Source organism: Bufo gargarizans, chromosome 6, assembly GCF_014858855.1.
Source record: "Bufo gargarizans isolate SCDJY-AF-19 chromosome 6, ASM1485885v1, whole genome shotgun sequence".
In the NCBI taxonomy this organism is placed as follows: Eukaryota; Metazoa; Chordata; class Amphibia; order Anura; family Bufonidae; genus Bufo; species Bufo gargarizans.
The window spans coordinates 252171377-252187171 of NC_058085.1; the positions used below are offsets into that span (position 1 = coordinate 252171377).

General features: G+C 44.4%; 1 protein-coding gene across 3 annotated transcripts in view; it reads right to left on the reverse strand.

Annotated features, from left to right (window-relative positions):
• Positions 1–14549, reverse strand: part of LOC122940068 — a 38153-nt gene extending 23604 nt beyond the window's left edge. For all 3 annotated transcript variants that reach the window (XM_044296405.1, XM_044296404.1, XM_044296406.1), the window contains exon 1: positions 14396–14549. The gene's annotated coding sequence lies outside the window, so the exon portion shown is untranslated. The remainder of the gene's footprint in view (positions 1–14395) is intronic.
• Between the last annotated feature and the right edge of the window lie 1246 nt (positions 14550–15795).

Genomic DNA, 15795 nt, shown 5'->3' on the forward strand with positions numbered 1-15795 from the left:
TTCATGTGAACACTGCAGGGTTCACGGAAGCTGATTATTTCCACCTTTTTTTTTTCTGATGAATTGATAGACATGATGGTGGAGCAAACAAATCTTTATGCCAATCAATTTTTAGCCGTCCACCCCAACTCATACTATGCAAGACCCCTTCAGTGGACTCCCAGGACCCCTTTGGAGATTAAAATTTTTTGGGGTCTAATACTTAATATGGGGATAATTTAAAAACCATCACTACAGTCATATTGGAGTAATGACCTTTTACATCACACTCCAATATACCTCACCATTATGTCCAGGACCCGATTCGAATGTCTCCTGAAATTTCTACATTATAACAACAATGCAGATTGTCCACCCCCTAATGATCCTAGAGACGATCGTTTATACAAAATTCGGCCCATTATTGATTATTCCCTTGTGCACTTCAAGGGCAGACTGCATTTTCGCCAATACCTGCCCAACAAACGGGCCAGATATGTCATCGAACTCTACAAACTATGTGAAAGCCAGAGTGGCTATACACATAAATGTAGAGTTCACGAGGGAAAAAGATTCAAAAATTGAACCCCCAGAGTGCCCCCCTCTCCTTGGAATAGCAGGAAAAATATTATGGGACTTGATTCACCCCCTGCTAGGTCAAGGGTACAACTTGTACCTTGACAACTTCTACACAAGTGTCCCACTACTGAAATGCCTGTTTTCCAGAGACACTGTTGCATGCGGAACTATCAGACGAAACCAAAATCATCTGCCTAAAAATTGTATAGACCAAAGGATAAGAGTGAGGGAAAGCAGGGCAGTTTGCAATGATAACATGATGCTTGTTAAGTACAAAGACAAGCGTGACGTCTTTGTACTTACTACCATACATGCTGACAGATCCACCCCTGTTCCAGTTCGTGGATCCACAGAATCAGTCCCCAAACCTGTGTGCATCCAGGACTATAATAAGTTTATGGGAGGGGTGGATCTGTCAGACCAGGTACTGCAACCATACACTGCCCTCCGCAAAACCTGGGCATTGCACCTGACTCAAATTGCCCACTATAATGCTTTTGTAATATACAGAAGTGCAGGAAACAGAGGAAAATTCCTGCACTTTCAAGAAAAAGTAATAAATAACTTTTTATTTGGGGAACAGGAAGGGGAAGGGAGCAGGGCCACAGGAAGTGAGAGCAGAATAATACGAGGACAGCATTTCCCTGGGGTAGTTCCCCCCACAGAGACACGGAGAAGGCCACATAAAAGGTGTCGGGTATGCTCCAGAAATGGAATCAGGAAAGACACAACTCATCATTGTGAGACGTGCCCCTCAAAGCCAGGTCTTTGCATCTACCACACCTCTGTTGACTTTTAACTAAACCCCCTTTGATCATTTTATAAAACACCCCCTTGAAACTGTATGCTGGTAAAAATTCTAATTTCCCGTTTCTCCACATTTCAATTGGCATTCTAATAAAACCCATAACAAAGCTAAAAATTCTCATTACACCCCTAGATGAATACCTTGACGGGTGTTGTTTTACAAAAGGGGGCTAGAACTTTGTATGTTCTGGTAGCTCAGTGCCTCTGCAATGTGATGACATATAATATACAACATATTTCTTTGATATCATTTGAGACACTTGTTTCTTTTAGCTGCTATACAGGGAGTGCAGAATTATTAGGCAAATGAGTATTTTGACCACATCATCCTCTTTATGCATGTTGTCTTACTCCAAGCTGTATAGGCTCGAAAGCCTACTACCAATTAAGCATATTAGGTGATGTGCATCTCTGTAATGAGAAGGGGTGTGGTCTAATGACATCAACACCCTATATCAGGTGTGCATAATTATTAGGCAATTCCTTTCCTTTGGCAAAATGGGTCAAAAGAAGGACTTGACAGGCTCAAAAAAGTCAAAAATAGTGAGATATCTTGCAGAGGGATGCAGCACTCTTAAAATTGCAAAGCGTCTGAAGCGTGATCATCGAACAATCAAGCGTTTCATTCAAAATAGTCAACAGGGTCGCAAGAAGCGTGTGGAAAAACCAAGGTGCAAAATAACTGCCCATGAACTGAGAAAAGTCAAGCGTGCAGCTGCCAAGATGCCACTTGCCACCAGTTTGGCCATATTTCAGAGCTGCAACATCACTGGAGTGCCCAAAAGCACAAGGTGTGCAATACTCAGAGACATGGCCATGGTAAGAAAGGCTGAAAGACGACCACCACTGAACAAGACACACAAGCTGAAACGTCAAGACTGGGCCAAGAAATATCTCAAGACTGATTTTTCTAAGGTTTTATGGACTGATGAAATGAAAGTGAGTCTTGATGGGCCAGATGGATGGGCCCGTGGCTGGATTGGTAAAGGGCAGAGAGCTCCAGTCCGACTCAGACGCCAGCAAGGTGGAGGTGGAGTACTGGTTTGGGCTGGTATCATCAAAGATGAGCTTGTGGGGCCTTTTCGGGTTGAGGATGGAGTCAAGCTCAACTCCCAGTCCTACTGCCAGTTTCTGGAAGACACCTTCTTCAAGCAGTGGTACAGGAAGAAGTCTGCATCCTTCAAGAAAAACATGATTTTCATGCAGGACAATGCTCCATCACACGCGTCCAAGTACTCCATAGCGTGGCTGGCAAGAAAGGGTATAAAAGAAGAAAATCTAATGACATGGCCTCCTTGTTCACCTGATCTGAACCCCATTGAGAACCTGTGGTCCATCATCAAATGTGAGATTTACAAGGAGGGAAAACAGTACACCTCTCTGAACAGTGTCTGGGAGGCTGTGGTTGCTGCTGCACGCAATGTTGATGGTGAACAAATCAAAACACTGACAGAATCCATGGATGGCAGGCTTTTGAGTGTCCTTGAAAAGAAAGGTGGATATATTGGTCACTGATTTGTTTTTGTTTTGTTTTTGAATGTCAGAAATGTATATTTGTGAATGTTGAGATGTTATATTGGTTTCACTGGTAAAAATAAATAATTGAAATGGGTATATATTTGTTTTTTGTTAAGTTGCCTAATAATTATGCACAGTAATAGTCACCTGCACACACAGATATCCCCCTAAAATAGCTAAAACTAAAAACAAACTAAAAACTACTTCCAAAAATATTCAGCTTTGATATTAATGAGTTTTTTGGGTTCATTGAGAACATGGTTGTTGTTCAATAATAAAATTAATCCTCAAAAATACAACTTGCCTAATAATTCTGCACTCCCTGTATTTGGCGACTATGTCCTACCATATAAAGCATATATATATATATATATATATATATATAATTTGTAGGATACCGAATACATCAGGTGTTGCTTATCAGTACACTGTACCCATACAGCAGTTTACGGCCACATATGAAGTGTTGCCATATTCAGGAGAGAATGGGTGACAAATTGTGGGTGTAATTTACTCTGTTACCCCTTGTGAATAATGTGGGCCATTTTCTTGTAAAAAATAAAAAAATTTATTTTCACAGCCAAATATTTCTAAATTCTATTAATCGCTTGTTGGGTCAAAGTGCTCGCTACATGCCTTGAAAAATTCCTTGGGGGTGTAGTTTCTAAAATGGGGTCACTTCTTGTGGTTTTCCACTGTGGAGGTACCTCAGTATCTTCAAATGTGACATGGCACCTGAAAATTATTTCAGTGAAATCTGCCCTTCAAAAGCCATATAGCGGTCCTTTCCTTCTGCGCCCTGCCGTGTTACCATACAGCAGTTTACGGCCACATATTGTTACTGGAAAAAATGGACTTAAATGGAAAATCTTATGTAGAGAAAAATTATGTAGAGAAAGTTAAAACAAGGTTTTCCACGTTACTGTTCATTTTATAGTTATGACCACCCTGTAATCTAGCAGAGGTGGTCGTGCTTGCACACTATAGAAAAAAGAGGCCTGTGCTTTTTTTCCTATATTATGCAAGCACAACCACTGCTGGATTAAGGCTACTTTCACATTAGCGTACGGGGCTCCGCTTGCGAGTTCCATTTGAAGGCTCTCACAAGCGGCCCCGATCCGTCCAGCCCTAACGCATTCTGACTGGATGCGGATCCGCTCAGAATGCCTCAGTCTGGCACAGTCTGTCCTCCGCTCCGCTCAGGAGGCGGACACCCGAACGCTGCTTGCGGAGGCAAACGGATCCGTCCAGATTTACAATAGAAGTCAATGAGGGGGGATCCGTTCGAAGGTGACACAATATGGTGCATTTTTCAAACGGATCCGTCCCCCATTGACTTTCAATGTAAAGTCTGGACGGATCCGTCTGAATACAAATTGTACTTAGACTTTTTTTAGTAAAATATAATGCAGACGGTTCCGTCTGAACGGATACCATCGTTTGCATTATAGGAGCGGATCCGTCTGAACAAATACCAGACGGATCCGCTCCGAACGCAAGTGTGAAAGTAGCCTTACACGGTGGTCGTAACCATGGGAACAGGCAACATATAATGTGATGGAAACATGAATCTAGCTAGTAAAGGAATCAATATAGATATACATTAGTAAGTCCCTTGTATTAACTTTCTGTAAGTATGTAATTTCCTGAAGTGAGACAACCCCTTCAACTGTCAATATCTCATTATGTATCAGCAAGTGTATTGAATACATTTGTCCTGAAACACTGTACCCAAACTGCTGCAACAATTTCTTCAATCCATGACATTCATAACTTGAATGTTTGTCGGTCAATTCTGTAATACGCGTAAAAAAAAAAAAAGGGGGGGGGGGGGGTTATCCCATCTGGTTATGGTATAGCCAAAGGATATCTCAAATGTCTGATAAAGGCGAGTCCCAGAGGTGGTATATGCACCTATGCCATCTCAAGAGCAAGGACCTGTAGTGCAGAGCCAGGAATGCAGCAGACGCCGCACCTGCTTACTCGACTATTTTCGATAGTCATAGAGCAATGAATGGATAGAGCATCCACCCAGTTCCCCAAGGTGCTGAACAGGGACCCGTTCTTGTGAAAGGAGCGGCTCCCAGATATGGGACCCGCACATATCAGATATTTATGGAATATCCTGTGCATATACAATTATGTCCAGATGGGACCCTGTTATATGATAAAATTCTGGCTGTTGGTGGGGGGGGGGGAGAGATCACAGCATACGCTTTCATACTGCACATAGAAAAGATATGTTTTCACATGTAAAAATAAAAATGCCACCGAATTTGCAGTCTGAGGATCCATTGTCATTCAATAGTGCTAATTCTTAGTTTTTCTGTGCGGAATGTGCTTGAAATAAGTAACATGCTATTTATTTCTGCAGCAACGGAAAAAATCTGCACAGAGATTTTCCATGACACGCCGAAACCCAACACGTCTGAACCTCTGCTGAGCAGCATTGGAAAGGAAAACTTCCCTTAGGCCTCAAACAGGCCTCAAACAGACGGCTGTATCTAATTTTCAGTTCACGAAAAATGGATAGCTTGTGTGCATTTTATTTCTCACTCCCATTAACAGAAAGGGCTATTCTCATAGACAGATATGGACAGGGACATATCCATATGGCCCCACAGATATGAATTGGTCAATGTCACAGAAAAAACAGATAGTAGAATGAAGAAAAATAATTGTTGTGTGCATGGGCCCTAAAGTGTGCCCCGATTCATATGGTTGCAGGCTATGAACATCCATGATGACCTGAGAATCCCTCAAATCTCCTTTTATCCCATATCCACAAGGGCCCCCACCGATCACAAGAATGAGATGCTGGAGTCCCCAGAATGAATGGGGCGGAGGCCACAAAAAGAAGAGTAAAATACTCCTCTTAGGCCTCTTTCAGATAGGATTTGGGCCGGATAAGATGCGGGTGCGTCGCAGGAAAATGCTTGATTTTAATGCCGATTTTTCTCACGCGCGTGGAAAACGCATGTTTGGTACCCAAACCCGAACTTCTTCACAGAAGTTCAGGTTTGGGTTAGGTGTTGTGTCGATTTCATTATTTTTCCCTTATAACATGGTTATAAGGGAAAATAATAGCATTCTTAACACAGAATGCATAGTACAATAGGGCTAGAGGGGTTAAAAAAAGAAAAGAAAAAAAAATGTAACTCCCCTAATCCACTTGTTTGCACAGCCCGGCTTCTCTTCTCTTATTCTTTGAGGAAAAGGACCTGTGGTGACGTCACTGGGCTCATCAGATGGTCGGTCACATGATCCATTACCATGGTGATGGACCATGTGATGAACGCAGTGACATCACCACAGGTCCTTTTCCTCCTGGACAGCAAAGAAGAAGAAAGAAGACAATCCGGGCTGCACGAACAAGTGGATGAGGTGAGTTAAATTATTATTATATTTTTTAACCCCTCCAGCGCTATTTTACTAAGCATTCTGTATTAAGAATGCTACTATTTTCCCTTATAACCATGCTATAAAAGGAAAATAATAATGATCGGGTCCCCATCTCGATCATCTCCTAGCAACTATGCGTGAAAATCACACCGCATCCGCACTTGCTTGCGATTTTCACGCAGCGCCATTCACTTCTATGGGGCCTGCGTTGCGTGAAAAAAGCACAAAATAGAGCATGCTGCAATTTTCACGCAACGCACAAGTGATGCATAAAAATCCCTGCTCATGTGCACAGCCCCATAGAAATTAATAGGTCCGGATTCAGTGCGGGTGCAATGCGTTCACCCCACGCATTGCACCTGCGCGGAAATCTCGCCCGTGTGAAAGAGGCCTTAGGGTACTTTCACACTAGCGTTAAAGTTTTCCGGTATTGAGTTCTGTCCTAGGGGCTCAATACCGGGAAAAAACTGATCAGTTTTGTCTCAATGCATCAGGATGTCTTCAGCTCAGTCACTTTTACAGTATTTGGACGGAGAAAATACCGCAGCATGCTGCGGTATTTTCTCCAGCCAAAATTCCTGAACACTTGCCTGAATGCCGGATCCGGCATTCATTTCCATTGAAATGTATTAATGCCGGATCCGGTATCAAGTGTTCCGGTAAAACGGATCCGGTTTCCAGATGTGCCGCAGACCTTTAAAAATATGAAAAATATTAAATACTGGATCCTGATCAGTCTGCAAATGACATGCGTTTGCATAGTTTTCCTGATCAGGCAGGCAGTTCAACTGAACTGCCTGCCGGAATCAAACGATACAAGTGTGAAAGTACCCTTAGCATTTTTGAGGAGGATATGCAGCCATGGAAGAGTAGAAAATAAGACATTGGGTGGCGTTTTTTTTGGGGACATAACTTTTTCTGTCGAGCAGTTCCACCATTGTTTTTTTTTTTTTTACTTTAAATTTACAACGTTCATTGTGCGGCATAAATAAAGTCAGTACAATTACAGTGATAACAAAATATGTATAGTTTTGTATGTTTTTAACTACTTTTGCACAAGAGAAGGTTGTTTCGTTATGTCGCGGCATTCCAAGAGTCAGAACTCATTCATTTTTTGCGCTGTTGTAGCCGTATGAGGGCTTGTTTTTTTGCGGATGAGACGTAGTTTTTATTGGTACCAATTTTTGAGGTACATGAGTCTTATTTATTTATTACTTTTTAGGGCAGGGGTAAAAGGGAATAAAACATTTCCGGATTTTTTGCATTGTTCATCGGGCAGTTTAAATAACACGTTATCTTTAATATACCAGTTGCGGCAAGCACGGCATGATCTATATGTGTGTTTTTTTACCACTTTTACAAAATAAAATAAATTTTTAAGGAAAAGAAATGTTTTTTTTAGAAAGTTTATTAACCTTTATTATTTTTATATTTATTCTCACTTAGGAGCAATGCATTTGTAATGCATTGGTATGCATTATAGCCAGAGTAAGGCCTCATGCACACGACCGTTGTGTGCATCCGTGGCCGTTGTGCCGTCTTCCGTTTTTTTTCACGGACCCATTGACTTTCAATGGGTCCGTGGAAAAATCGGAAAATGCACCGTTTGGCAGCCGCATCCGTGATCCGTGTTTCCTGGCCGTGAAAAAAATAGGACCCGTCCTATTTTTTTCACGGCCAACGGTTCACGGACCCATTCAAGTCAATGGGTCCGTGAAAAATCACGGATGCACACAAGATTGTCATCCGTGTCTGTGATCCGTGTCCGTTTTTTCCTATCATTTCAATGGCAAACTTGACTTAGATTTTTTTTTTCATTTTTCATGTCCGTGGATCCTCCAAAAAACAAGGAAGACCCACGGACGAAAAAACGGTCACGGATCACGGACCTACGGACCCCGTTTTTGCGGACCTTAAAAAAAACGGTCGTGTGCATGAGGCCTAATAGACATACATTCATGTTAGGCACCCAGCTGCCATGGCCGATGGTTGCAGAGGAAGCACTGTCCCTCTAACTGCCTAGATGCCACAGTCGCTATTAACCAAGGCATCTAGGGCAGGCATGCTCAACCTGCAGTCCTCCAGCTGTTGCAAAACTACAACTTCCAGCATTCTAGGACAGCCTACAGCTATCAACCTACAGCAGGGCATTGTGGGAGTTGTAGTTTTACAACAGCTGGAGGGCCACAGGTTGAGCATCCCTGATCTAGGGAGTTAAGCATTAACCATTCAGTGCCGGGCTACTGCTGTAATCTGGCTGCAGCAGCGCAGCCTGTTCAGTTCCTCAACCATTAATTCTGGTGCTGGCACCAGGAAATGAACAGACCGCACATGCTGGTCTCATACAGCTCTTCAGACCAAAGAAAGTCTCCTGCGAAGAGATACATACGCATGAGACTTTTCTAACTCCAGCACCTGATTCTTGTCATCTGTAGGTCGGACCTGCACTGAGCAGATAGTTAGCAGGTTAGCAGACCACGGAATGCACCTGGAAGGCAGAAAAACACAGGCCAAGTGCTTTTTGGAGCACTATGTCACTCAAGCTTTTGCTACAATGCTGTAAGTTTGGGTCAATTAAACCATGTAAGGGTACGGCTACATGGCAAAATTGGCTGCACAACAGCTGCCGCGGCCAGGTTTGCCGAGTAGAGGGGATCCCATAGAAATGAATAGGATTGCTACGCTCATCGCAAGAAATCCAACACTTATGGGGAGTGTACGCCTTTTGATAATTGTGATGAAAAAGCATTCACATATAATTTCCGCTATCTGGAGTAAATTATAATAAATGTGCCTGCCTGATCTGGCGCAAATGCCAGCTGTCCGCATCCGTTGCACCGTTCCGTGATCCCGCAAAAAAAAAAAGATAGCATGTCCTATTCTTGTCCGTTTGGCGGACAAGAATAAGCATGTCTACAATGGGCCGCCCGTTCCGTAAATTGCGGAAGGCACACGGGCGGCTTCCGTTTTTTTGCGAACCGCAAAAAAACAGCACGGTCGTGTGCATGTAGCCTAATACAGCACAAGCAAAGCGAATAAGATTTGACAATTCTCATGTACACTGCTTCTTAGGTGCGGAAATTGACCTGTTTTGAGGATGTTAACACATTTTCTAGATTCGTTTTCTCCATAGACTTCAATGCCGTTAACATAAACAGAAAATCTGCACATAAGGCCTCATGCACACGGCTGTTGTTTGGGTCTCCGCATCGGCAGCTCGGATGTGGACCCATTCACTTTACACACAAGTGGCTTCTGTTTTTTTGCAGATCCGCGGTTTGCGGACCGCAAAAAATGGCACGGTCGTGTGCATGTAGCCTTAAACACACCAAAACCGCGCTATATGGTGTGGATTTATGTGCATATTTCTGCATGTTAATCTGCACCATGTGCAGGCACCTCAAGACTGGGTTCATACGTGATTCATTACCTGCAGATTTGCCATTGCCGATTTTCATGCAGCAAATCCGCAGCGTTCTCATCCAAATGCAGCTTAAAAATAATGGAGCAGAAATGCTGCGGTATTGCCATTTCAATGCAAGGAATGAAAAGGCTTCTAATCTGCAGCTTTTCTGCAGTAAAATCCGCAGCGTGCACAAGCACCCTTTAATGCGTTTTTTTCTGCTGCAGATTAGAAGCAGAAATGCTGCAGAAAATCCACATCTAATCAGTCATGTGGGAACCCAGCCTTAGGGTTCATGCTCACGAACGTAATGGCTCTGTGCTGTGGATCGCAAATAGCAGTCCAGAATGCACGGGCACTAGCCGAGTGCACCCTGTGCTGTAGATGCGGGCCCACTGACTCAACTGGGTCTGCGATCTGCAAGATACGGAAAAAGATAGGACATATCTATTGCGGTGCGGAGGCATGGACCCTAAAGCCCACAGAAGCTTCCGATCTGTGCCTCCGCTCTGCAATACATCGGACATGTCCTATCTTTAGCTGTATCTTGCAGATCACGGACCATTTGAAGTCAATGGGTCATCTGCGGCAGAGAGTGCACACGACCAGTGCCCATATATTGCGGACCCATTTGGCTCCGCAATATGGGCACAGAGCCCTTGCGTTCGTGGGCATGAGCCCTTATAGGGTGTATGTACACATGCCTGATTCATGGCAAATTTTGTCCAGATTGCAAGTACACAAAAACCACAAAAAAAAAAAACAACACGCATACATCCACACAATTCATTGCGGTTTTAATAACGTTTTTATTATGGATTTTCATGTGCTGTTTTTCTGTTCATGTTAGGATAAATGCACACGTTCAGGATTTATGTGCGGACAATCCACACTGAAATCCACAGGTGTTTGCAGTGAAATCCGTGCGGTCAATCTGCATCAATTGGTGTGGATTTGCATGTGGATTTGGTGGGGATTTCACTTTCCCCATTGAAGTGAATGGAGAATATCTGGTTTAGGAAAAAAAATAAAAATTGACATGCTGTGGATTTTAAAATCCGCACAGAAAAAAATTCTCATAGAATACAATGTACATGACCTACAGTGCAGATTTTCCGCACGCAATCCTGGTCGTGTGCATTTACCCTTAAAAGGATTCTGTCTGCTAGTTTTAGCCTATATAGCTGTTTACATGCGCTGCTAGCTCGCCACTAGCACGTCCGCAATATACATTTTCCATAGCTGTGAGTGGTTTTATTGAAGAGGTTGTCCGTGCTTTTTAATATCAGATAGGCGTGGGTCCGACACAGGGCACCCCTGTCGATCAGCTGTTTGAGGAGACAGCATGCAGTGCACACGTGCCATCTCCCTGATCGGCACTGCGCGCTGTCTCCACAGCTGATCCGTGGGGGCGCTGGGTGTCTGACCTACGCCTATCTGATATTAATGACTTAGGCTAGGTCTACACAACGACATTTGTCGCGCGACAGATAGGGCACAACTACACTGCAACATTTGTAGCGCAACACTTTGTTGCACCAATGTCGCGCGACAATTTTTATAATGGCAGTCTATGGTGTAGCGTTGCAACATACTGCGACAGTCGCAAAAAAATCCATCTCAAATGGATTTCTGCGACTGTTGCGTCGCAGTCGCAGCATGTTGCAATGCGACACCATAGACTGCCATTCTAAAAATTGTCGTGCGACAAATGTCGTCGTGTAGACGTAGCCTTATCCTGAGGATAAGTCATCAATATTAAAGCCTTGATCACCCCTTCACTAAAAAAAAATATTTTTTACATACAGTACAGATCAAAAGTTTGGACACACCTTCTCATTCCAAGAGTTTTCTTTATTTTCATGACTATGAAAATTGTAGATTCACACTACAGGCATCAAAACTATGAATTAACACATGTGGAATTATATACATAACAAAAAAGTGTGAAACAACTGAAAATATGTCATATTCTAGGTTCTTCAAAGTAGCCACCTTTTGCTTTGATTACTGCTTTGCACACTCTTGGCATTCTCTTGATGAGCTTCAAAAGGTAGTCACCTAAATGGTTTTCACTTCACAGGTGTGCCCTGTCAGGTTTAATAAGTGGAATTTCTTGCCTTATAAATGGGGTTGGGACCATCAGTTGCGTTGTGGAGCAGTCAGGTGGATACACAGCCGATAGTCCTACTGAATAGACTGTTAGAATTTGTATTATGGCAAGAAAAAAGCAGCCAAGTAAAGAAAAACGAGTGGCCATCATTACTTTAAGAAATGAAGGTCAGTCAGTCTGAAAAATTGGGAAAACTTTAAAAGTGTCCCCCCAAGTGCAGTCACAAAAACCATCAAGTGCTACAAAGAAACTGGCTCACATGCGGACCGCCCCAAGAAAGGAAGACCAAGAGTCACCTCTGCTGCGGAGGATAAGTTCATCCGAGTCACCAGCCTCAGAAATCGCAGGTTAACAGCAGCTCAGATTAAAGACCAGGTCAATGCCACACAGAGTTCTAGCAGCAGACACATGTCTAGAACAACTGTTAAGAGGAGACTGTGTGAATCAGGCCTTCATGGTAGAATATCTGCTAGGAAACCACTGCTAAGGACAGGCAACAAGTAGAAGAGACTTGTTTGGGCTAAAAAACACAAGGAATGGACATTAGACCAGAGGAAATCTGTGCTTTGGTCTGATGAGTTCAAATTTGAGATCTTTGGTTCCAACCACCGTGTCTTTGTGCGACGCAGAAAAGGTGAACGGATGGACTCTACATGCCTGGTTCCCACCGTGAAGCATGGAGGAGGAGGTGTGATGGTGTGGGGGTGCTTTGCTGGTGACACTGTTGGGGATTTATTCAAAATTGAAGGCATACTGAACCAGCATGGCTACCACAGCATCTTGCAGCGGCATGCTATTCCATCCGGTTTGCGTTTAGTTGGACCATCATTTATTTTTCAACAGGACAATGACCCCAAACACACCTCCAGGCTGTGTAAGGGCTATTTGACCATGAAGGAGAGTGATGGGGTGCTGGGCCAGATGACCTGGCCTCCACAGTCACCGGACCTGAACCCAATCGAGATGGTTTGGGGTGAGCTGCACCGCAGAGTGAAGGCAAAAGGGCCAACAAGTGCTAAGCATCTCTGGGAACTCCTTCAAGACTGTTGGAAGACCATTTCAGGTGACTACCTCTTGAAGCTCATCAAGAGAATGCCAAGAGTGTGCAAAGCAGTAATCAAAGCAAAAGGTGGCTACTTTGAAGAACCTAGAATATGACAGATTTTCAGTTGTTTCACACTTTTTTGTTATGTATATAATTCCACATGTGTTAATTCATAGTTTTGATGCCTTCAGTGTGAATCTACAATTTTCATAGTCATGAAAATAAAGAAAACTCTTTGAATGAGAAGGTGTGTCCAAACTTTTGGTCTGTATTGTATGCAAATAAGACTAGAAAGGAGGCCAAGGGGCTGTTACCAACTTTTCAGGAGCCCAGCCACGCCCACTGTGAAGGTGCCCAGCACCGCCTGCATCCTCCGAATCTCCTCCTTCGCTCTCTTCATGACACACAGTTGAAGCGCCGTAATCTCGTGCATGCACGAGTATACCACATGTCAGTGCAGGCATGGTGTTCCTTCCCTGTGCTGGCAACGAACTATGCATGCGCTAGCTGTCATGCGCGAGATCACGGCGATTCAACTGTGACGTCAGGGGAGAAAGGAGATTTGGTGGATGAGGGGAGGTGCAGGGCTCCTGAAACGTTGGTAACAGCACCTTGGGCTTCTTTCTAGCCTTATGTTACTGAATAAAAGCTATGGAAAATGTATATTGTGGACGTGCAATAGCGATCTAGCAGCACTTACAAGGCTCTATAGACTAAAACCAGCTGACAGAATCCCTTTAACAACTACACTGAAGTCGACGGGAAAACCACTCTACAGAAGGTGTAGAACTGCACAAACACCTGACATGCTGCGGATTTTTAAGATCTACACTACAGGTCAATTTCCGCACCTAAGAAATAAAGCAAAGTGTACATGAGATTTGTCAAATCTCATTTACTTTGCTGGTACTGTACTACGTTGCCATTTTTCCGCATAAAATCCGTGCAGAAAACCCGCCATAATCCGCGTTGTGTGCAGGCAGTTTGTTCAGCCGGATGATGGCAGTGAGGCCTGTGTAGGACACAGACGTGTGACAATGATAGGACATGCTGTGATGGTGGTGTGAACAACGCCGCGCTCTTCTATGGGTCTGTGTGCAATCCGTTATTGTTAGAGCTTATACACAGGATTATTACCATTTACTGTACGGCCTTGTTCTCACATGACAGAACTGCTGCGGATTACCCCTGGAGCTTATAAAGAGAATGAAAGATCACAATCCTCACCTCCGCTGGCACTTCGTGGATTTCTTGCCTGGTCCCAAACTAATCTCCCTATGAGCGCCCTCCAGCACTAGGCAGCATCGCGCGGTTTGGTGCAGATCTGACTCTGCAGAAATTTCTGCTGCCAATCCGCCCCGTGTGGACATACCCCAACTGAGCCAGTGTCCTCCTCTACCACTGACTGGCAGTGCCTCCCCTCCTAATCCTGCATATGACCTAATCCTGGGGCTGCTGGTCCTAGGAAGAGAAAAGCATCCAATATACACACACTGTGCACACCCTGCCTTATATCACACCGGTACCTGGAGAGGTGCCCAGCACTTACCTCCCAGTCACAGGACTGCCGGCCTGGAGGCTGTGGGGGTGGCAGCAGGACCACACACTGCACAGACCTGTCTACGGCTGCTGCACTAATCCCCCCACAACACCAGCAACTAAACATCACCCACAGCAGCCGCACTACTTCATGGTCACTAATCCTGGGGACTACAGGACCTGTGCTGATGACGTCAGCATCACGTGATCAGTCACTGGAGGGGCGGAGCTCAGCTGAGAGAAGCTGCTGTGTGGAGAAGGATGGAGTCAGTTATCTCTTCTGTGAGGAAACCTGGACATACTGGGGGTTGTAGTGCTCTCCTTTTATAACCCTCCTGCCTGTACTAACAACATGAACATGCTGAGACCTGTAGTGCTTGCCTGTAATATCCCCTGACATCCCTTAATAGCTGCATGGACGTGCGGGGACCTGTAGTAGTCGTATGTAGTACAGGCTTGTAATATCCTCTGACATCCCATAATAGCAGCCTGAACATGCTGGGACCTGTAGTCCTTCCCTGTAATATCCCCTGACATCCCATAATAGCAGCATGCACATGCTGGGACCTGTAGTCCTTCTATGTAATATCCTCTGACATCCCATAATAGCAGCCTGCACATGCTGGGGCTTGTAGTGGTGGTATGTAGTGCAGGCTTGTACTATCCTCTCACATCCCATAATAGCAGCCTGCACATGCTGGGACCTGTAGTTGTGGTATGTAGTGCAGGCTTGTACTATCCTCTGACATCCCATAATAGCAGCCTGCACATGCTGGGACCTGTAGTTGTGGTATGTAGTGCAGGCTTGTACTATCCTCTCACATCCCATAATAGCAGCCTGCACATGCTGGGGCTTGTAGTGGTGGTATGTAGTGCAGGCTTGTACTATCCTCTGACATCCCATAATAGCAGCCTGCACATGCTGGGACCTGTAGTCCTTCCCTGTAATATCTCCTGACATCCCTTAATAGCAGCCTGCACATGCTGGGACCTGTAGTTGTGGTATGTAGTACAGGCTTATAATATCCTCTGACAGCCCATAATAGCAGCCTGCACATGCTGGGACCTGTAGTCCTCCTGTATATATCCCATCACCCTAACCCCCCCCCCCCCCCCCCCCCAGTAATCCTTGTATCCATTGATAGACTCCCCTGCGAGGCGGTAGTATATACAGTGACCACAGTCTGAGCAGTGATAATTAAAGGGGTCAATATCAGATCGGCGGGGGTCGGCTGTATGAAGAGGCTGCAGTTTGGAGGAATCCTGAGAGTTGATGGGGGATATATTTGTGAGGTGCTCTGAATATATAATATGTCCAGGGATTGGATGGTTGTGGAGGGAGTCACCACTCATTAGGCCTCATGCACATGACATTGAATAATGGCCATGTGACAACCGTCACACGGCCAT